Source organism: Patagioenas fasciata, chromosome 13 (genome assembly GCF_037038585.1).
Source record: "Patagioenas fasciata isolate bPatFas1 chromosome 13, bPatFas1.hap1, whole genome shotgun sequence".
In the NCBI taxonomy this organism is placed as follows: Eukaryota; Metazoa; Chordata; class Aves; order Columbiformes; family Columbidae; genus Patagioenas; species Patagioenas fasciata.
In genome coordinates, this window is record NC_092532.1 from 24,632,901 (window position 1) to 24,656,185 (window position 23,285).

Genomic DNA, 23,285 nt, shown 5'->3' on the forward strand with positions numbered 1-23,285 from the left:
ATCGTTGCTTTACCATGCGAGCGACGGAACCCGACGCACCGATGCGATGTTCGCAGAGTTCACGTTGTTGTCGGCCGGGGCTGGCTTTATACCAAAGCTGCCCTGTCCAAGTGCCTAGCAACAATGTGATTGTTTGTAACATGTGCCGTGCAATAACGTGATATGCTGCGTGTACTGTCCACGCGCTCTGCGTGCCCGGCGCTTGCTCGTTCATTGTTACCACCTCATGGGGCTCCTTTGGTTTCTTTTGTCTCTGGCTTCACCTCTCAGCCCGACCGAGTTCATACCTGTGCAATTGTAATGCCGAAGGGCAATGCAAGATAGAAGGGTTTTTTCTGCCGTGGGTAAGCATCCGCCCCGCTTTTCAGCGTCAAGCAAAGGAGCGCGGTTTGTTGTTTCCTTTTAAACGCGGCAGTTGGAAGCCGCGCGGGCAAAGGGTGGGGTGGTCCCGGCAGGGCGGCGAGAAGGCGAGTGAGGATGCAGAGCGGGCCAATCGGATCGCTCGGGAGGGCTGGAGGGGCGGAGCGCTGCTAGACCGGGAGAGTGGCAGTTGATGTGCGTAGGCAGCCAATCAGGTTGCCGGAGGGGCGGGCGTCTTCAATTTAGGCTGTTCAGGTAAGAAAGTTTGTCCTTCCTACAAGGGACCCGTCATTGGTAGGACAGAGAGAGGCTTTTAAGTGCACCATCAGAATTTGAGCGAAATTCCACTTGACGTTGCTGCTGTCGGTCTTGGCTTTCACTGGTTTCCCCACGGCTCCCTAGTGTTCGGGAGCTCAGAGTGAGCATTTTTTTTCCCCAAGGAGAGGCTCTGCTTAAAATGAGTCAAAGAAGTGCAAGTCCGTTTGTGTAACCCAAGCCTAGTCAGGTTGTGTTTTACGGGCGGTAGCTGAACCTCTTTGTGGTCAACAGCGTGGCAGTCCAAAGCAAGGGCGGGCAGGCGGGCGAGCGGCCCAGGTAAGGGAGGGGGAGGCGGGCCCGTCCGCGGGCAGGCTGCGCTTCCGGGCAGCGTCCGAGCGGGTGCCTTTGTTTTTGCAGGTGCCGCAGACGAGCTCGGAGGAGCGAAGCCGCACGCCGACCAGCAGCAGCCGAGAAGGTGAGGCGGCGGTGGGAGTTGAGGAGCCCAGTGTCGCGTGGTGACTCGGTTCAGCGTTTCCTTCTTGTTTTGCAGGCTCCTTTTTGGCCCTTTGCACTTGGAGGAGCGTTTGCGGTGAGCCGGGGTAGGGGCGAGGAGGAGCGTGGGGCAGGGGACTCGTTCCAAGCGCTACGGTTCTTTTGTTTCTCGCTGTCGTAGGCGTCACGAGCGATGCGGGTTTCTGACTGCGCCCGAGGCACCACACGCTGAGCGGAACGCCGTGGAACTTAGCAGGAGGTGGGTGCTGCGGAAGGGGTCGGCGTTCACCCCGCCATACTGTGTGCTGGCACGGCTCGGTGAGCGTGTGTTTTCTCGTGTTACTGTAGATGTTGAAGAGGAAGCCGGCGATGCGGGGAGATGCCCGTTAGCGCACGTGGTGTTATGCTCTGTCGAAGATGGATTCGGTCCCTGGGCCGTCTGAAAGCTAAGTGGAGACACGAGGGCTGGGAAGGGGCTGGGAATCGCAGGGAGGGTGTTCAAGTTCCCATAGGGGGAAGAGCCATCCAGGAACAGTCCCCTTTGGGCGGTGAAAAGACCCTGGGGACTTTGCAGAGCGATGGCAGGGTGTGCCGGGCAGGGCAGCTCCAGCCTGTGTCTGTTGTCGTGTAGTTCGGGAAGCCTGCCTTGCGCCTGTCAGACGATGCTGGGGTCTCGTTGTGCTCGAGGGGCACGACAGGCATCTCGGGTGCCATCCCGGGATCTGGAATGCCGGTGCCGATTGGCGCAGCGCCAATTGGGTGCTGGTTTTCTTGTATCAGCAGCCGAAAGCGTGGACGGTTCTTGTGCCTTGGATGTCGCTGGTCAGTTGTGTTTATGGTGTAGTTCTGGGCTGCATCGGCAGCTCTGCTCTCTACCCATCCAGTCTCAGGGACTGGCACTTCTTCCCAGCATCTTGAAGTTTTTGAGTCTTGCAGCAGCTTCTTGTGCTTGCGCTGTCCCTGCGTGTTTGCGCCAGTGCCATTCATAAGGGGCCGTGACGTTGGGCTCCTTTTTATTCCGGGGTTGCAGTAGAGGCTGCTCGCCTCACTGCTGCCTCTGTGCCGGTTCTTCTGATCGATGTGGGGTCTGGTCTTGGAGTTGTTCTTGTTGTTGAGCATTTTTGGTGCTGTTGTAGTGATGTTGTCTGTAACGTGCTGTGGAACTTTGGTCTGCACGTGTGCGTGTTTGGCTCGGAGCTGCTCTGCCCGGAGCTGCAGAGTCAGGGGTGGGCGGACTGAGCTCTAGGCATCCGTGGTTAATTTGTTCATATATACTAAACTGTGTATGCAGAGGTTGTTGCCATCATCTGGAATGGAGTTGCCATGGGTAGGAGGGCGGGCAGTCTCTTCACTGGTGTTTTACCGTTCACAGCCAAGAGCACTGGTGACTAATGTTTTCTGTAGCGTGCTGTTTTTTCACTGAGCATGTTAACAATTTCTTTTTTCTTTTTAGGCGACCGCATTGTTAATATGACTGAAAACAGTATCTCCAACTGCACAAAGCGAAGACCTGTCTGAGGTCCGTGGAAAGGATCCGCTGAGAATCACGAAGACCCCAGACTCAGCTATTGCTGTTGGACCGAATCGTTGCTTTACCATGCGAGCGACGGAACCCGACGCACCGATGCGATGTTCGCAGAGTTCACGTTGTTGTCGGCCGGGGCTGGCTTTATACCAAAGCTGCCCTGTCCAAGTGCCTAGCAACAATGTGATTGTTTGTAACATGTGCCGTGCAATAACGTGATATGCTGCGTGTACTGTCCACGCGCTCTGCACGCGCGTGCCCGGCGCTTGCTCGTTCATTGTTACCACCTCATGGGGCTCCTTTGGTTTCTTTTGTCTCTGGCTTCACCTCTCAGCCCGACCGAGTTCATACCTGTGCAATTGTAATGCCGAAGGGCAATGCAAGATAGAAGGGTTTTTTCTGCCGTGGGTAAGCATCCGCCCCGCTTTTCAGCGTCAAGCAAAGGAGCGCGGTTTGTTGTTTCCTTTTAAACGCGGCAGTTGGAAGCCGCGCGGGCAAAGGGTGGGGTGGTCCCGGCAGGGCGGCGAGAAGGCGAGTGAGGATGCAGAGCGGGCCAATCGGATCGCTCGGGAGGGCTGGAGGGGCGGAGCGCTGCTAGACCGGGAGAGTGGCAGTTGATGTGCGTAGGCAGCCAATCAGGTTGCCGGAGGGGCGGGCGTCTTCAATTTAGGCTGTTCAGGTAAGAAAGTTTGTCCTTCCTACAAGGGACCCGTCATTGGTAGGACAGAGAGAGGCTTTTAAGTGCACCATCAGAATTTGAGCGAAATTCCACTTGACGTTGCTGCTGTCGGTCTTGGCTTTCACTGGTTTCCCCACGGCTCCCTAGTGTTCGGGAGCTCAGAGTGAGCATTTTTTTTCCCCAAGGAGAGGCTCTGCTTAAAATGAGTCAAAGAAGTGCAAGTCCGTTTGTGTAACCCAAGCCTAGTCAGGTTGTGTTTTACGGGCGGTAGCTGAACCTCTTTGTGGTCAACAGCGTGGCAGTCCAAAGCAAGGGCGGGCAGGCGGGCGAGCGGCCCAGGTAAGGGAGGGGGAGGCGGGCCCGTCCGCGGGCAGGCTGCGCTTCCGGGCAGCGTCCGAGCGGGTGCCTTTGTTTTTGCAGGTGCCGCAGACGAGCTCGGAGGAGCGAAGCCGCACGCCGACCAGCAGCAGCCGAGAAGGTGAGGCGGCGGTGGGAGTTGAGGAGCCCAGTGTCGCGTGGTGACTCGGTTCAGCGTTTCCTTCTTGTTTTGCAGGCTCCTTTTTGGCCCTTTGCACTTGGAGGAGCGTTTGCGGTGAGCCGGGGTAGGGGCGAGGAGGAGCGTGGGGCAGGGGACTCGTTCCAAGCGCTACGGTTCTTTTGTTTCTCGCTGTCGTAGGCGTCACGAGCGATGCGGGTTTCTGACTGCGCCCGAGGCACCACACGCTGAGCGGAACGCCGTGGAACTTAGCAGGAGGTGGGTGCTGCGGAAGGGGTCGGCGTTCACCCCGCCATACTGTGTGCTGGCACGGCTCGGTGAGCGTGTGTTTTCTCGTGTTACTGTAGATGTTGAAGAGGAAGCCGGCGATGCGGGGAGATGCCCGTTAGCGCACGTGGTGTTATGCTCTGTCGAAGATGGATTCGGTCCCTGGGCCGTCTGAAAGCTAAGTGGAGACACGAGGGCTGGGAAGGGGCTGGGAATCGCAGGGAGGGTGTTCAAGTTCCCATAGGGGGAAGAGCCATCCAGGAACAGTCCCCTTTGGGCGGTGAAAAGACCCTGGGGACTTTGCAGAGCGATGGCAGGGTGTGCCGGGCAGGGCAGCTCCAGCCTGTGTCTGTTGTCGTGTAGTTCGGGAAGCCTGCCTTGCGCCTGTCAGACGATGCTGGGGTCTCGTTGTGCTCGAGGGGCACGACAGGCATCTCGGGTGCCATCCCGGGATCTGGAATGCCGGTGCCGATTGGCGCAGCGCCAATTGGGTGCTGGTTTTCTTGTATCAGCAGCCGAAAGCGTGGACGGTTCTTGTGCCTTGGATGTCGCTGGTCAGTTGTGTTTATGGTGTAGTTCTGGGCTGCATCGGCAGCTCTGCTCTCTACCCATCCAGTCTCAGGGACTGGCACTTCTTCCCAGCATCTTGAAGTTTTTGAGTCTTGCAGCAGCTTCTTGTGCTTGCGCTGTCCCTGCGTGTTTGCGCCAGTGCCATTCATAAGGGGCCGTGACGTTGGGCTCCTTTTTATTCCGGGGTTGCAGTAGAGGCTGCTCGCCTCACTGCTGCCTCTGTGCCGGTTCTTCTGATCGATGTGGGGTCTGGTCTTGGAGTTGTTCTTGTTGTTGAGCATTTTTGGTGCTGTTGTAGTGATGTTGTCTGTAACGTGCTGTGGAACTTTGGTCTGCACGTGTGCGTGTTTGGCTCGGAGCTGCTCTGCCCGGAGCTGCAGAGTCAGGGGTGGGCGGACTGAGCTCTAGGCATCCGTGGTTAATTTGTTCATATATACTAAACTGTGTATGCAGAGGTTGTTGCCATCATCTGGAATGGAGTTGCCATGGGTAGGAGGGCGGGCAGTCTCTTCACTGGTGTTTTACCGTTCACAGCCAAGAGCACTGGTGACTAATGTTTTCTGTAGCGTGCTGTTTTTTCACTGAGCATGTTAACAATTTCTTTTTTCTTTTTAGGCGACCGCATTGTTAATATGACTGAAAACAGTATCTCCAACTGCACAAAGCGAAGACCTGTCTGAGGTCCGTGGAAAGGATCCGCTGAGAATCACGAAGACCCCAGACTCAGCTATTGCTGTTGGACCGAATCGTTGCTTTACCATGCGAGCGACGGAACCCGACGCACCGATGCGATGTTCGCAGAGTTCACGTTGTTGTCGGCCGGGGCTGGCTTTATACCAAAGCTGCCCTGTCCAAGTGCCTAGCAACAATGTGATTGTTTGTAACATGTGCCGTGCAATAACGTGATATGCTGCGTGTACTGTCCACGCGCTCTGCGTGCCCGGCGCTTGCTCGTTCATTGTTACCACCTCATGGGGCTCCTTTGGTTTCTTTTGTCTCTGGCTTCACCTCTCAGCCCGACCGAGTTCATACCTGTGCAATTGTAATGCCGAAGGGCAATGCAAGATAGAAGGGTTTTTTCTGCCGTGGGTAAGCATCCGCCCCGCTTTTCAGCGTCAAGCAAAGGAGCGCGGTTTGTTGTTTCCTTTTAAACGCGGCAGTTGGAAGCCGCGCGGGCAAAGGGTGGGGTGGTCCCGGCAGGGCGGCGAGAAGGCGAGTGAGGATGCAGAGCGGGCCAATCGGATCGCTCGGGAGGGCTGGAGGGGCGGAGCGCTGCTAGACCGGGAGAGTGGCAGTTGATGTGCGTAGGCAGCCAATCAGGTTGCCGGAGGGGCGGGCGTCTTCAATTTAGGCTGTTCAGGTAAGAAAGTTTGTCCTTCCTACAAGGGACCCGTCATTGGTAGGACAGAGAGAGGCTTTTAAGTGCACCATCAGAATTTGAGCGAAATTCCACTTGACGTTGCTGCTGTCGGTCTTGGCTTTCACTGGTTTCCCCACGGCTCCCTAGTGTTCGGGAGCTCAGAGTGAGCATTTTTTTTCCCCAAGGAGAGGCTCTGCTTAAAATGAGTCAAAGAAGTGCAAGTCCGTTTGTGTAACCCAAGCCTAGTCAGGTTGTGTTTTACGGGCGGTAGCTGAACCTCTTTGTGGTCAACAGCGTGGCAGTCCAAAGCAAGGGCGGGCAGGCGGGCGAGCGGCCCAGGTAAGGGAGGGGGAGGCGGGCCCGTCCGCGGGCAGGCTGCGCTTCCGGGCAGCGTCCGAGCGGGTGCCTTTGTTTTTGCAGGTGCCGCAGACGAGCTCGGAGGAGCGAAGCCGCACGCCGACCAGCAGCAGCCGAGAAGGTGAGGCGGCGGTGGGAGTTGAGGAGCCCAGTGTCGCGTGGTGACTCGGTTCAGCGTTTCCTTCTTGTTTTGCAGGCTCCTTTTTGGCCCTTTGCACTTGGAGGAGCGTTTGCGGTGAGCCGGGGTAGGGGCGAGGAGGAGCGTGGGGCAGGGGACTCGTTCCAAGCGCTACGGTTCTTTTGTTTCTCGCTGTCGTAGGCGTCACGAGCGATGCGGGTTTCTGACTGCGCCCGAGGCACCACACGCTGAGCGGAACGCCGTGGAACTTAGCAGGAGGTGGGTGCTGCGGAAGGGGTCGGCGTTCACCCCGCCATACTGTGTGCTGGCACGGCTCGGTGAGCGTGTGTTTTCTCGTGTTACTGTAGATGTTGAAGAGGAAGCCGGCGATGCGGGGAGATGCCCGTTAGCGCACGTGGTGTTATGCTCTGTCGAAGATGGATTCGGTCCCTGGGCCGTCTGAAAGCTAAGTGGAGACACGAGGGCTGGGAAGGGGCTGGGAATCGCAGGGAGGGTGTTCAAGTTCCCATAGGGGGAAGAGCCATCCAGGAACAGTCCCCTTTGGGCGGTGAAAAGACCCTGGGGACTTTGCAGAGCGATGGCAGGGTGTGCCGGGCAGGGCAGCTCCAGCCTGTGTCTGTTGTCGTGTAGTTCGGGAAGCCTGCCTTGCGCCTGTCAGACGATGCTGGGGTCTCGTTGTGCTCGAGGGGCACGACAGGCATCTCGGGTGCCATCCCGGGATCTGGAATGCCGGTGCCGATTGGCGCAGCGCCAATTGGGTGCTGGTTTTCTTGTATCAGCAGCCGAAAGCGTGGACGGTTCTTGTGCCTTGGATGTCGCTGGTCAGTTGTGTTTATGGTGTAGTTCTGGGCTGCATCGGCAGCTCTGCTCTCTACCCATCCAGTCTCAGGGACTGGCACTTCTTCCCAGCATCTTGAAGTTTTTGAGTCTTGCAGCAGCTTCTTGTGCTTGCGCTGTCCCTGCGTGTTTGCGCCAGTGCCATTCATAAGGGGCCGTGACGTTGGGCTCCTTTTTATTCCGGGGTTGCAGTAGAGGCTGCTCGCCTCACTGCTGCCTCTGTGCCGGTTCTTCTGATCGATGTGGGGTCTGGTCTTGGAGTTGTTCTTGTTGTTGAGCATTTTTGGTGCTGTTGTAGTGATGTTGTCTGTAACGTGCTGTGGAACTTTGGTCTGCACGTGTGCGTGTTTGGCTCGGAGCTGCTCTGCCCGGAGCTGCAGAGTCAGGGGTGGGCGGACTGAGCTCTAGGCATCCGTGGTTAATTTGTTCATATATACTAAACTGTGTATGCAGAGGTTGTTGCCATCATCTGGAATGGAGTTGCCATGGGTAGGAGGGCGGGCAGTCTCTTCACTGGTGTTTTACCGTTCACAGCCAAGAGCACTGGTGACTAATGTTTTCTGTAGCGTGCTGTTTTTTCACTGAGCATGTTAACAATTTCTTTTTTCTTTTTAGGCGACCGCATTGTTAATATGACTGAAAACAGTATCTCCAACTGCACAAAGCGAAGACCTGTCTGAGGTCCGTGGAAAGGATCCGCTGAGAATCACGAAGACCCCAGACTCAGCTATTGCTGTTGGACCGAATCGTTGCTTTACCATGCGAGCGACGGAACCCGACGCACCGATGCGATGTTCGCAGAGTTCACGTTGTTGTCGGCCGGGGCTGGCTTTATACCAAAGCTGCCCTGTCCAAGTGCCTAGCAACAATGTGATTGTTTGTAACATGTGCCGTGCAATAACGTGATATGCTGCGTGTACTGTCCACGCGCTCTGCACGCGCGTGCCCGGCGCTTGCTCGTTCATTGTTACCACCTCATGGGGCTCCTTTGGTTTCTTTTGTCTCTGGCTTCACCTCTCAGCCCGACCGAGTTCATACCTGTGCAATTGTAATGCCGAAGGGCAATGCAAGATAGAAGGGTTTTTTCTGCCGTGGGTAAGCATCCGCCCCGCTTTTCAGCGTCAAGCAAAGGAGCGCGGTTTGTTGTTTCCTTTTAAACGCGGCAGTTGGAAGCCGCGCGGGCAAAGGGTGGGGTGGTCCCGGCAGGGCGGCGAGAAGGCGAGTGAGGATGCAGAGCGGGCCAATCGGATCGCTCGGGAGGGCTGGAGGGGCGGAGCGCTGCTAGACCGGGAGAGTGGCAGTTGATGTGCGTAGGCAGCCAATCAGGTTGCCGGAGGGGCGGGCGTCTTCAATTTAGGCTGTTCAGGTAAGAAAGTTTGTCCTTCCTACAAGGGACCCGTCATTGGTAGGACAGAGAGAGGCTTTTAAGTGCACCATCAGAATTTGAGCGAAATTCCACTTGACGTTGCTGCTGTCGGTCTTGGCTTTCACTGGTTTCCCCACGGCTCCCTAGTGTTCGGGAGCTCAGAGTGAGCATTTTTTTTCCCCAAGGAGAGGCTCTGCTTAAAATGAGTCAAAGAAGTGCAAGTCCGTTTGTGTAACCCAAGCCTAGTCAGGTTGTGTTTTACGGGCGGTAGCTGAACCTCTTTGTGGTCAACAGCGTGGCAGTCCAAAGCAAGGGCGGGCAGGCGGGCGAGCGGCCCAGGTAAGGGAGGGGGAGGCGGGCCCGTCCGCGGGCAGGCTGCGCTTCCGGGCAGCGTCCGAGCGGGTGCCTTTGTTTTTGCAGGTGCCGCAGACGAGCTCGGAGGAGCGAAGCCGCACGCCGACCAGCAGCAGCCGAGAAGGTGAGGCGGCGGTGGGAGTTGAGGAGCCCAGTGTCGCGTGGTGACTCGGTTCAGCGTTTCCTTCTTGTTTTGCAGGCTCCTTTTTGGCCCTTTGCACTTGGAGGAGCGTTTGCGGTGAGCCGGGGTAGGGGCGAGGAGGAGCGTGGGGCAGGGGACTCGTTCCAAGCGCTACGGTTCTTTTGTTTCTCGCTGTCGTAGGCGTCACGAGCGATGCGGGTTTCTGACTGCGCCCGAGGCACCACACGCTGAGCGGAACGCCGTGGAACTTAGCAGGAGGTGGGTGCTGCGGAAGGGGTCGGCGTTCACCCCGCCATACTGTGTGCTGGCACGGCTCGGTGAGCGTGTGTTTTCTCGTGTTACTGTAGATGTTGAAGAGGAAGCCGGCGATGCGGGGAGATGCCCGTTAGCGCACGTGGTGTTATGCTCTGTCGAAGATGGATTCGGTCCCTGGGCCGTCTGAAAGCTAAGTGGAGACACGAGGGCTGGGAAGGGGCTGGGAATCGCAGGGAGGGTGTTCAAGTTCCCATAGGGGGAAGAGCCATCCAGGAACAGTCCCCTTTGGGCGGTGAAAAGACCCTGGGGACTTTGCAGAGCGATGGCAGGGTGTGCCGGGCAGGGCAGCTCCAGCCTGTGTCTGTTGTCGTGTAGTTCGGGAAGCCTGCCTTGCGCCTGTCAGACGATGCTGGGGTCTCGTTGTGCTCGAGGGGCACGACAGGCATCTCGGGTGCCATCCCGGGATCTGGAATGCCGGTGCCGATTGGCGCAGCGCCAATTGGGTGCTGGTTTTCTTGTATCAGCAGCCGAAAGCGTGGACGGTTCTTGTGCCTTGGATGTCGCTGGTCAGTTGTGTTTATGGTGTAGTTCTGGGCTGCATCGGCAGCTCTGCTCTCTACCCATCCAGTCTCAGGGACTGGCACTTCTTCCCAGCATCTTGAAGTTTTTGAGTCTTGCAGCAGCTTCTTGTGCTTGCGCTGTCCCTGCGTGTTTGCGCCAGTGCCATTCATAAGGGGCCGTGACGTTGGGCTCCTTTTTATTCCGGGGTTGCAGTAGAGGCTGCTCGCCTCACTGCTGCCTCTGTGCCGGTTCTTCTGATCGATGTGGGGTCTGGTCTTGGAGTTGTTCTTGTTGTTGAGCATTTTTGGTGCTGTTGTAGTGATGTTGTCTGTAACGTGCTGTGGAACTTTGGTCTGCACGTGTGCGTGTTTGGCTCGGAGCTGCTCTGCCCGGAGCTGCAGAGTCAGGGGTGGGCGGACTGAGCTCTAGGCATCCGTGGTTAATTTGTTCATATATACTAAACTGTGTATGCAGAGGTTGTTGCCATCATCTGGAATGGAGTTGCCATGGGTAGGAGGGCGGGCAGTCTCTTCACTGGTGTTTTACCGTTCACAGCCAAGAGCACTGGTGACTAATGTTTTCTGTAGCGTGCTGTTTTTTCACTGAGCATGTTAACAATTTCTTTTTTCTTTTTAGGCGACCGCATTGTTAATATGACTGAAAACAGTATCTCCAACTGCACAAAGCGAAGACCTGTCTGAGGTCCGTGGAAAGGATCCGCTGAGAATCACGAAGACCCCAGACTCAGCTATTGCTGTTGGACCGAATCGTTGCTTTACCATGCGAGCGACGGAACCCGACGCACCGATGCGATGTTCGCAGAGTTCACGTTGTTGTCGGCCGGGGCTGGCTTTATACCAAAGCTGCCCTGTCCAAGTGCCTAGCAACAATGTGATTGTTTGTAACATGTGCCGTGCAATAACGTGATATGCTGCGTGTACTGTCCACGCGCTCTGCGTGCCCGGCGCTTGCTCGTTCATTGTTACCACCTCATGGGGCTCCTTTGGTTTCTTTTGTCTCTGGCTTCACCTCTCAGCCCGACCGAGTTCATACCTGTGCAATTGTAATGCCGAAGGGCAATGCAAGATAGAAGGGTTTTTTCTGCCGTGGGTAAGCATCCGCCCCGCTTTTCAGCGTCAAGCAAAGGAGCGCGGTTTGTTGTTTCCTTTTAAACGCGGCAGTTGGAAGCCGCGCGGGCAAAGGGTGGGGTGGTCCCGGCAGGGCGGCGAGAAGGCGAGTGAGGATGCAGAGCGGGCCAATCGGATCGCTCGGGAGGGCTGGAGGGGCGGAGCGCTGCTAGACCGGGAGAGTGGCAGTTGATGTGCGTAGGCAGCCAATCAGGTTGCCGGAGGGGCGGGCGTCTTCAATTTAGGCTGTTCAGGTAAGAAAGTTTGTCCTTCCTACAAGGGACCCGTCATTGGTAGGACAGAGAGAGGCTTTTAAGTGCACCATCAGAATTTGAGCGAAATTCCACTTGACGTTGCTGCTGTCGGTCTTGGCTTTCACTGGTTTCCCCACGGCTCCCTAGTGTTCGGGAGCTCAGAGTGAGCATTTTTTTTCCCCAAGGAGAGGCTCTGCTTAAAATGAGTCAAAGAAGTGCAAGTCCGTTTGTGTAACCCAAGCCTAGTCAGGTTGTGTTTTACGGGCGGTAGCTGAACCTCTTTGTGGTCAACAGCGTGGCAGTCCAAAGCAAGGGCGGGCAGGCGGGCGAGCGGCCCAGGTAAGGGAGGGGGAGGCGGGCCCGTCCGCGGGCAGGCTGCGCTTCCGGGCAGCGTCCGAGCGGGTGCCTTTGTTTTTGCAGGTGCCGCAGACGAGCTCGGAGGAGCGAAGCCGCACGCCGACCAGCAGCAGCCGAGAAGGTGAGGCGGCGGTGGGAGTTGAGGAGCCCAGTGTCGCGTGGTGACTCGGTTCAGCGTTTCCTTCTTGTTTTGCAGGCTCCTTTTTGGCCCTTTGCACTTGGAGGAGCGTTTGCGGTGAGCCGGGGTAGGGGCGAGGAGGAGCGTGGGGCAGGGGACTCGTTCCAAGCGCTACGGTTCTTTTGTTTCTCGCTGTCGTAGGCGTCACGAGCGATGCGGGTTTCTGACTGCGCCCGAGGCACCACACGCTGAGCGGAACGCCGTGGAACTTAGCAGGAGGTGGGTGCTGCGGAAGGGGTCGGCGTTCACCCCGCCATACTGTGTGCTGGCACGGCTCGGTGAGCGTGTGTTTTCTCGTGTTACTGTAGATGTTGAAGAGGAAGCCGGCGATGCGGGGAGATGCCCGTTAGCGCACGTGGTGTTATGCTCTGTCGAAGATGGATTCGGTCCCTGGGCCGTCTGAAAGCTAAGTGGAGACACGAGGGCTGGGAAGGGGCTGGGAATCGCAGGGAGGGTGTTCAAGTTCCCATAGGGGGAAGAGCCATCCAGGAACAGTCCCCTTTGGGCGGTGAAAAGACCCTGGGGACTTTGCAGAGCGATGGCAGGGTGTGCCGGGCAGGGCAGCTCCAGCCTGTGTCTGTTGTCGTGTAGTTCGGGAAGCCTGCCTTGCGCCTGTCAGACGATGCTGGGGTCTCGTTGTGCTCGAGGGGCACGACAGGCATCTCGGGTGCCATCCCGGGATCTGGAATGCCGGTGCCGATTGGCGCAGCGCCAATTGGGTGCTGGTTTTCTTGTATCAGCAGCCGAAAGCGTGGACGGTTCTTGTGCCTTGGATGTCGCTGGTCAGTTGTGTTTATGGTGTAGTTCTGGGCTGCATCGGCAGCTCTGCTCTCTACCCATCCAGTCTCAGGGACTGGCACTTCTTCCCAGCATCTTGAAGTTTTTGAGTCTTGCAGCAGCTTCTTGTGCTTGCGCTGTCCCTGCGTGTTTGCGCCAGTGCCATTCATAAGGGGCCGTGACGTTGGGCTCCTTTTTATTCCGGGGTTGCAGTAGAGGCTGCTCGCCTCACTGCTGCCTCTGTGCCGGTTCTTCTGATCGATGTGGGGTCTGGTCTTGGAGTTGTTCTTGTTGTTGAGCATTTTTGGTGCTGTTGTAGTGATGTTGTCTGTAACGTGCTGTGGAACTTTGGTCTGCACGTGTGCGTGTTTGGCTCGGAGCTGCTCTGCCCGGAGCTGCAGAGTCAGGGGTGGGCGGACTGAGCTCTAGGCATCCGTGGTTAATTTGTTCATATATACTAAACTGTGTATGCAGAGGTTGTTGCCATCATCTGGAATGGAGTTGCCATGGGTAGGAGGGCGGGCAGTCTCTTCACTGGTGTTTTACCGTTCACAGCCAAGAGCACTGGTGACTAATGTTTTCTGTAGCGTGCTGTTTTTTCACTGAGCATGTTAACAATTTCTTTTTTCTTTTTAGGCGACCGCATTGTTAATATGACTGAAAACAGTATCTCCAACTGCACAAAGCGAAGACCTGTCTGAGGTCCGTGGAAAGGATCCGCTGAGAATCACGAAGACCCCAGACTCAGCTATTGCTGTTGGACCGAATCGTTGCTTTACCATGCGAGCGACGGAACCCGACGCACCGATGCGATGTTCGCAGAGTTCACGTTGTTGTCGGCCGGGGCTGGCTTTATACCAAAGCTGCCCTGTCCAAGTGCCTAGCAACAATGTGATTGTTTGTAACATGTGCCGTGCAATAACGTGATATGCTGCGTGTACTGTCCACGCGCTCTGCGTGCCCGGCGCTTGCTCGTTCATTGTTACCACCTCATGGGGCTCCTTTGGTTTCTTTTGTCTCTGGCTTCACCTCTCAGCCCGACCGAGTTCATACCTGTGCAATTGTAATGCCGAAGGGCAATGCAAGATAGAAGGGTTTTTTCTGCCGTGGGTAAGCATCCGCCCCGCTTTTCAGCGTCAAGCAAAGGAGCGCGGTTTGTTGTTTCCTTTTAAACGCGGCAGTTGGAAGCCGCGCGGGCAAAGGGTGGGGTGGTCCCGGCAGGGCGGCGAGAAGGCGAGTGAGGATGCAGAGCGGGCCAATCGGATCGCTCGGGAGGGCTGGAGGGGCGGAGCGCTGCTAGACCGGGAGAGTGGCAGTTGATGTGCGTAGGCAGCCAATCAGGTTGCCGGAGGGGCGGGCGTCTTCAATTTAGGCTGTTCAGGTAAGAAAGTTTGTCCTTCCTACAAGGGACCCGTCATTGGTAGGACAGAGAGAGGCTTTTAAGTGCACCATCAGAATTTGAGCGAAATTCCACTTGACGTTGCTGCTGTCGGTCTTGGCTTTCACTGGTTTCCCCACGGCTCCCTAGTGTTCGGGAGCTCAGAGTGAGCATTTTTTTTCCCCAAGGAGAGGCTCTGCTTAAAATGAGTCAAAGAAGTGCAAGTCCGTTTGTGTAACCCAAGCCTAGTCAGGTTGTGTTTTACGGGCGGTAGCTGAACCTCTTTGTGGTCAACAGCGTGGCAGTCCAAAGCAAGGGCGGGCAGGCGGGCGAGCGGCCCAGGTAAGGGAGGGGGAGGCGGGCCCGTCCGCGGGCAGGCTGCGCTTCCGGGCAGCGTCCGAGCGGGTGCCTTTGTTTTTGCAGGTGCCGCAGACGAGCTCGGAGGAGCGAAGCCGCACGCCGACCAGCAGCAGCCGAGAAGGTGAGGCGGCGGTGGGAGTTGAGGAGCCCAGTGTCGCGTGGTGACTCGGTTCAGCGTTTCCTTCTTGTTTTGCAGGCTCCTTTTTGGCCCTTTGCACTTGGAGGAGCGTTTGCGGTGAGCCGGGGTAGGGGCGAGGAGGAGCGTGGGGCAGGGGACTCGTTCCAAGCGCTACGGTTCTTTTGTTTCTCGCTGTCGTAGGCGTCACGAGCGATGCGGGTTTCTGACTGCGCCCGAGGCACCACACGCTGAGCGGAACGCCGTGGAACTTAGCAGGAGGTGGGTGCTGCGGAAGGGGTCGGCGTTCACCCCGCCATACTGTGTGCTGGCACGGCTCGGTGAGCGTGTGTTTTCTCGTGTTACTGTAGATGTTGAAGAGGAAGCCGGCGATGCGGGGAGATGCCCGTTAGCGCACGTGGTGTTATGCTCTGTCGAAGATGGATTCGGTCCCTGGGCCGTCTGAAAGCTAAGTGGAGACACGAGGGCTGGGAAGGGGCTGGGAATCGCAGGGAGGGTGTTCAAGTTCCCATAGGGGGAAGAGCCATCCAGGAACAGTCCCCTTTGGGCGGTGAAAAGACCCTGGGGACTTTGCAGAGCGATGGCAGGGTGTGCCGGGCAGGGCAGCTCCAGCCTGTGTCTGTTGTCGTGTAGTTCGGGAAGCCTGCCTTGCGCCTGTCAGACGATGCTGGGGTCTCGTTGTGCTCGAGGGGCACGACAGGCATCTCGGGTGCCATCCCGGGATCTGGAATGCCGGTGCCGATTGGCGCAGCGCCAATTGGGTGCTGGTTTTCTTGTATCAGCAGCCGAAAGCGTGGACGGTTCTTGTGCCTTGGATGTCGCTGGTCAGTTGTGTTTATGGTGTAGTTCTGGGCTGCATCGGCAGCTCTGCTCTCTACCCATCCAGTCTCAGGGACTGGCACTTCTTCCCAGCATCTTGAAGTTTTTGAGTCTTGCAGCAGCTTCTTGTGCTTGCGCTGTCCCTGCGTGTTTGCGCCAGTGCCATTCATAAGGGGCCGTGACGTTGGGCTCCTTTTTATTCCGGGGTTGCAGTAGAGGCTGCTCGCCTCACTGCTGCCTCTGTGCCGGTTCTTCTGATCGATGTGGGGTCTGGTCTTGGAGTTGTTCTTGTTGTTGAGCATTTTTGGTGCTGTTGTAGTGATGTTGTCTGTAACGTGCTGTGGAACTTTGGTCTGCACGTGTGCGTGTTTGGCTCGGAGCTGCTCTGCCCGGAGCTGCAGAGTCAGGGGTGGGCGGACTGAGCTCTAGGCATCCGTGGTTAATTTGTTCATATATACTAAACTGTGTATGCAGAGGTTGTTGCCATCATCTGGAATGGAGTTGCCATGGGTAGGAGGGCGGGCAGTCTCTTCACTGGTGTTTTACCGTTCACAGCCAAGAGCACTGGTGACTAATGTTTTCTGTAGCGTGCTGTTTTTTCACTGAGCATGTTAACAATTTCTTTTTTCTTTTTAGGCGACCGCATTGTTAATATGACTGAAAACAGTATCTCCAACTGCACAAAGCGAAGACCTGTCTGAGGTCCGTGGAAAGGATCCGCTGAGAATCACGAAGACCCCAGACTCAGCTATTGCTGTTGGACCGAATCGTTGCTTTACCATGCGAGCGACGGAACCCGACGCACCGATGCGATGTTCGCAGAGTTCACGTTGTTGTCGGCCGGGGCTGGCTTTATACCAAAGCTGCCCTGTCCAAGTGCCTAGCAACAATGTGATTGTTTGTAACATGTGCCGTGCAATAACGTGATATGCTGCGTGTACTGTCCACGCGCTCTGCACGCGCGTGCCCGGCGCTTGCTCGTTCATTGTTACCACCTCATGGGGCTCCTTTGGTTTCTTTTGTCTCTGGCTTCACCTCTCAGCCCGACCGAGTTCATACCTGTGCAATTGTAATGCCGAAGGGCAATGCAAGATAGAAGGGTTTTTTCTGCCGTGGGTAAGCATCCGCCCCGCTTTTCAGCGTCAAGCAAAGGAGCGCGGTTTGTTGTTTCCTTTTAAACGCGGCAGTTGGAAGCCGCGCGGGCAAAGGGTGGGGTGGTCCCGGCAGGGCGGCGAGAAGGCGAGTGAGGATGCAGAGCGGGCCAATCGGATCGCTCGGGAGGGCTGGAGGGGCGGAGCGCTGCTAGACCGGGAGAGTGGCAGTTGATGTGCGTAGGCAGCCAATCAGGTTGCCGGAGGGGCGGGCGTCTTCAATTTAGGCTGTTCAGGTAAGAAAGTTTGTCCTTCCTACAAGGGACCCGTCATTGGTAGGACAGAGAGAGGCTTTTAAGTGCACCATCAGAATTTGAGCGAAATTCCACTTGACGTTGCTGCTGTCGGTCTTGGCTTTCACTGGTTTCCCCACGGCTCCCTAGTGTTCGGGAGCTCAGAGTGAGCATTTTTTTTCCCCAAGGAGAGGCTCTGCTTAAAATGAGTCAAAGAAGTGCAAGTCCGTTTGTGTAACCCAAGCCTAGTCAGGTTGTGTTTTACGGGCGGTAGCTGAACCTCTTTGTGGTCAACAGCGTGGCAGTCCAAAGCAAGGGCGGGCAGGCGGGCGAGCGGCCCAGGTAAGGGAGGGGGAGGCGGGCCCGTCCGCGGGCAGGCTGCGCTTCCGGGCAGCGTCCGAGCGGGTGCCTTTGTTTTTGCAGGTGCCGCAGACGAGCTCGGAGGAGCGAAGCCGCACGCCGACCAGCAGCAGCCGAGAAGGTGAGGCGGCGGTGGGAGTTGAGGAGCCCAGTGTCGCGTGGTGACTCGGTTCAGCGTTTCCTTCTTGTTTTGCAGGCTCCTTTTTGGCCCTTTGCACTTGGAGGAGCGTTTGCGGTGAGCCGGGGTAGGGGCGAGGAGGAGCGTGGGGCAGGGGACTCGTTCCAAGCGCTACGGTTCTTTTGTTTCTCGCTGTCGTAGGCGTCACGAGCGATGCGGGTTTCTGACTGCGCCCGAGGCACCACACGCTGAGCGGAACGCCGTGGAACTTAGCAGGAGGTGGGTGCTGCGGAAGGGGTCGGCGTTCACCCCGCCATACTGTGTGCTGGCACGGCTCGGTGAGCGTGTGTTTTCTCGTGTTACTGTAGATGTTGAAGAGGAACCCGGCGATGCGGGGAGATGCCCGTTAGCGCACGTGGTGTTATGCTCTGTCGAAGATGGATTCGGTCCCTGGGCCGTCTGAAAGCTAAGTGGAGACACGAGGGCTGGGAAGGGGCTGGGAATCGCAGGGAGGGTGTTCAAGTTCCCATAGGGGGAAGAGCCATCCAGGAACAGTCCCCTTTGGGCGGTGAAAAGACCCTGGGGACTTTGCAGAGCGATGGCAGGGTGTGCCGGGCAGGGCAGCTCCAGCCTGTGTCTGTTGTCGTGTAGTTCGGGAAGCCTGCCTTGCGCCTGTCAGACGATGCTGGGGTCTCGTTGTGCTCGAGGGGCACGACAGGCATCTCGGGTGCCATCCCGGGATCTGGAATGCCGGTGCCGATTGGCGCAGCGCCAATTGGGTGCTGGTTTTCTTGTATCAGCAGCCGAAAGCGTGGACGGTTCTTGTGCCTTGGATGTCGCTGGTCAGTTGTGTTTATGGTGTAGTTCTGGGCTGCATCGGCAGCTCTGCTCTCTACCCATCCAGTCTCAGGGACTGGCACTTCTTCCCAGCATCTTGAAGTTTTTGAGTCTTGCAGCAGCTTCTTGTGCTTGCGCTGTCCCTGCGTGTTTGCGCCAGTGCCATTCATAAGGGGCCGTGACGTTGGGCTCCTTTTTATTCCGGGGTTGCAGTAGAGGCTGCTCGCCTCACTGCTGCCTCTGTGCCGGTTCTTCTGATCGATGTGGGGTCTGGTCTTGGAGTTGTTCTTGTTGTTGAGCATTTTTGGTGCTGTTGTAGTGATGTTGTCTGTAACGTGCTGTGGAACTTTGGTCTGCACGTGTGCGTGTTTGGCTCGGAGCTGCTCTGCCCGGAGCTGCAGAGTCAGGGGTGGGCGGACTGAGCTCTAGGCATCCGTGGTTAATTTGTTCATATATACTAAACTGTGTATGCAGAGGTTGTTGCCATCATCTGGAATGGAGTTGCCATGGGTAGGAGGGCGGGCAGTCTCTTCACTGGTGTTTTACCGTTCACAGCCAAGAGCACTGGTGACTAATGTTTTCTGTAGCGTGCTGTTTTTTCACTGAGCATGTTAACAATTTCTTTTTTCTTTTTAGGCGACCGCATTGTTAATATGACTGAAAACAGTATCTCCAACTGCACAAAGCGAAGACCTGTCTGAGGTCCGTGGAAAGGATCCGCTGAGAATCACGAAGACCCCAGACTCAGCTATTGCTGTTGGACCGAATCGTTGCTTTACCATGCGAGCGACGGAACCCGACGCACCGATGCGATGTTCGCAGAGTTCACGTTGTTGTCGGCCGGGGCTGGCTTTATACCAAAGCTGCCCTGTCCAAGTGCCTAGCAACAATGTGATTGTTTGTAACATGTGCCGTGCAATAACGTGATATGCTGCGTGTACTGTCCACGCGCTCTGCACGCGCGTGCCCGGCGCTTGCTCGTTCATTGTTACCACCTCATGGGGCTCCTTTGGTTTCTTTTGTCTCTGGCTTCACCTCTCAGCCCGACCGAGTTCATACCTGTGCAATTGTAATGCCGAAGGGCAATGCAAGATAGAAGGGTTTTTTCTGCCGTGGGTAAGCATCCGCCCCGCTTTTCAGCGTCAAGCAAAGGAGCGCGGTTTGTTGTTTCCTTTTAAACGCGGCAGTTGGAAGCCGCGCGGGCAAAGGGTGGGGTGGTCCCGGCAGGGCGGCGAGAAGGCGAGTGAGGATGCAGAGCGGGCCAATCGGATCGCTCGGGAGGGCTGGAGGGGCGGAGCGCTGCTAGACCGGGAGAGTGGCAGTTGATGTGCGTAGGCAGCCAATCAGGTTGCCGGAGGGGCGGGCGTCTTCAATTTAGGCTGTTCAGGTAAGAAAGTTTGTCCTTCCTACAAGGGACCCGTCATTGGTAGGACAGAGAGAGGCTTTTAAGTGCACCATCAGAATTTGAGCGAAATTCCACTTGACGTTGCTGCTGTCGGTCTTGGCTTTCACTGGTTTCCCCACGGCTCCCTAGTGTTCGGGAGCTCAGAGTGAGCATTTTTTTTCCCCAAGGAGAGGCTCTGCTTAAAATGAGTCAAAGAAGTGCAAGTCCGTTTGTGTAACCCAAGCCTAGTCAGGTTGTGTTTTACGGGCGGTAGCTGAACCTCTTTGTGGTCAACAGCGTGGCAGTCCAAAGCAAGGGCGGGCAGGCGGGCGAGCGGCCCAGGTAAGGGAGGGGGAGGCGGGCCCGTCCGCGGGCAGGCTGCGCTTCCGGGCAGCGTCCGAGCGGGTGCCTTTGTTTTTGCAGGTGCCGCAGACGAGCTCGGAGGAGCGAAGCCGCACGCCGACCAGCAGCAGCCGAGAAGGTGAGGCGGCGGTGGGAGTTGAGGAGCCCAGTGTCGCGTGGTGACTCGGTTCAGCGTTTCCTTCTTGTTTTGCAGGCTCCTTTTTGGCCCTTTGCACTTGGAGGAGCGTTTGCGGTGAGCCGGGGTAGGGGCGAGGAGGAGCGTGGGGCAGGGGACTCGTTCCAAGCGCTACGGTTCTTTTGTTTCTCGCTGTCGTAGGCGTCACGAGCGATGCGGGTTTCTGACTGCGCCCGAGGCACCACACGCTGAGCGGAACGCCGTGGAACTTAGCAGGAGGTGGGTGCTGCGGAAGGGGTCGGCGTTCACCCCGCCATACTGTGTGCTGGCACGGCTCGGTGAGCGTGTGTTTTCTCGTGTTACTGTAGATGTTGAAGAGGAACCCGGCGATGCGGGGAGATGCCCGTTAGCGCACGTGGTGTTATGCTCTGTCGAAGATGGATTCGGTCCCTGGGCCGTCTGAAAGCTAAGTGGAGACACGAGGGCTGGGAAGGGGCTGGGAATCGCAGGGAGGGTGTTCAAGTTCCCATAGGGGAAAGAGCCATCCAGGAACAGTCCCCTTTGGGCGGTGAAAAGACCCTGGGGACTTTGCAGAGCGATGGCAGGGTGTGCCGGGCAGGGCAGCTCCAGCCTGTGTCTGTTGTCGTGTAGTTCGGGAAGCCTGCCTTGCGCCTGTCAGACGATGCTGGGGTCTCGTTGTGCTCGAGGGGCACGACAGGCATCTCGGGTGCCATCCCGGGATCTGGAATGCCGGTGCCGATTGGCGCAGCGCCAATTGGGTGCTGGTTTTCTTGTATCAGCAGCCGAAAGCGTGGACGGTTCTTGTGCCTTGGATGTCGCTGGTCAGTTGTGTTTATGGTGTAGTTCTGGGCTGCATCGGCAGCTCTGCTCTCTACCCATCCAGTCTCAGGGACTGGCACTTCTTCCCAGCATCTTGAAGTTTTTGAGTCTTGCAGCAGCTTCTTGTGCTTGCGCTGTCCCTGCGTGTTTGCGCCAGTGCCATTCATAAGGGGCCGTGACGTTGGGCTCCTTTTTATTCCGGGGTTGCAGTAGAGGCTGCTCGCCTCACTGCTGCCTCTGTGCCGGTTCTTCTGATCGATGTGGGGTCTGGTCTTGGAGTTGTTCTTGTTGTTGAGCATTTTTGGTGCTGTTGTAGTGATGTTGTCTGTAACGTGCTGTGGAACTTTGGTCTGCACGTGTGCGTGTTTGGCTCGGAGCTGCTCTGCCCGGAGCTGCAGAGTCAGGGGTGGGCGGACTGAGCTCTAGGCATCCGTGGTTAATTTGTTCATATATACTAAACTGTGTATGCAGAGGTTGTTGCCATCATCTGGAATGGAGTTGCCATGGGTAGGAGGGCGGGCAGTCTCTTCACTGGTGTTTTACCGTTCACAGCCAAGAGCACTGGTGACTAATGTTTTCTGTAGCGTGCTGTTTTTTCACTGAGCATGTTAACAATTTCTTTTTTCTTTTTAGGCGACCGCATTGTTAATATGACTGAAAACAGTATCTCCAACTGCACAAAGCGAAGACCTGTCTGAGGTCCGTGGAAAGGATCCGCTGAGAATCACGAAGACCCCAGACTCAGCTATTGCTGTTGGACCGAATCGTTGCTTTACCATGCGGGCGACGGAACCCGACGCACCGATGCGATGTTCACAGAGTTCACGTTGTTGTTGGCCGGGGCTGGCTTTATACCAAAGCTGCCCTGTCCAAGTGCCTAGCAACAATGTGATTGTTTGTAACATGTGCCGTGCAATAACGTGATATGCTGCGTGTACTGTCCACGCGCTCTGCACGCGCGTGCCCGGCGCTTGCTCGTTCATTGTTACCACCTCATGGGGCTCGTTTGTATTTTTTTGTCTCTGGCTTCATCTCTCAGTCTGGCTGGTGACAGCTCCATCCATCTGGGAGTGGGGGACTCTGCCGGTACATCTCCCTGTCTTTTATATTTTTATATTTTAAGATTTGCAGAACATCAAAGTAATAGAAGATGTTGGGTATTTGGAGTTGGATGTTCTCGATGCTTAAAAAGAGCCTTCAAAACAGGTCTGTTCTTGGTAATTGTAACTGTATAAATCTTAATGTTCTTACCCTGTATTTCACACTGTGTTTGTGGCGTATTGTTAATATTATATTAAATAAAATTTCCAACTGCAGTTACAATTAAACTCTTCATAACTGTGACCATGGCTAATATCGAAAAATTCACTGCAGCTCTATTTTATGAAGTCTTATTGTCAACATTGGCTACATCCTTTGCTAAAAGTAATAACACTTGTAAGGTTAAGGGTTGTCATTGTTGCAATTGGATTTTTCTTCGTTAGGTCGCCAATGTCTGTCCTACTTTACTGGGATCCATTTTTATGGTTACTTTTAGAAACACAAGGATATCCCCTTACCCAGGTTATTAATGACATAGGACCTTCCTATCTTTGTGTTGTCAGTTTAAACACACTAACCTTAGGTACATTTTCAGAAAAATCTTTGACATTTTTTATATGGTGCATAACAACAGGTTCCATTTCAGTGTTACTTTTAGGATTAAGCAAGTTCAGTACATACAATGCGTTCATAAAAGCTTCTTCTGGACTCACATCAATTCCCTCTTGTTTTATCAAAACAGACAAAACATTTTTCAGGGTGCGGTGTGCACGTTCCATAATTGCTTGGCCAGTAGAAATATAAGGGACTTTGACCAGGTGTTGTACCTTCCACAAGACGAGGAAGGTTGCAAGTGTGCCAGAACGGTAGGCGGGACTCTTATCTGTTTTGATATGTGTAGGAACACTCTTGAGAGCAAGAGATTGTAATAAATGATGCTCTACCACTTTTGCGTTTGCTGAGGACTGATGCAGCAGTCCTGAACAGGTGTGTATGGACACACGAATGTACTTTTGTTGGCCAAATGGTGCAAATTCAGTCATATTAGTTTGATATAACTGATCCGGTCGCAAGCCCCGAGGATTTACCGCCTTTTGTCGCAACGGCATTACGTCGGCTCAATCAGGACAAGCTGTCATAACGGATCCAGCTCGTTCCTCGGTCAGCGTGAAGCACGTTCGGAGCGACGCCGAGGATCGATGGAAGTATTCGTGAGCGTGTCTGGCTCATTCATAAGGAGATACATTTGTCATCGCTACAAATTTGTGTATAATGTTGTTTCCGTCAACTAGAGCACCTGGTAGGTTAGAGTGGCTTTTTATATGCATTATAATTACTGGTGCTGTCCTATAATCTCACACGTTTCACAAATCTAATAACGCTTCAAACAACAAGGCATTGGAAACTTGCCGCAGATGCGCTCTACATATTATTTGTAC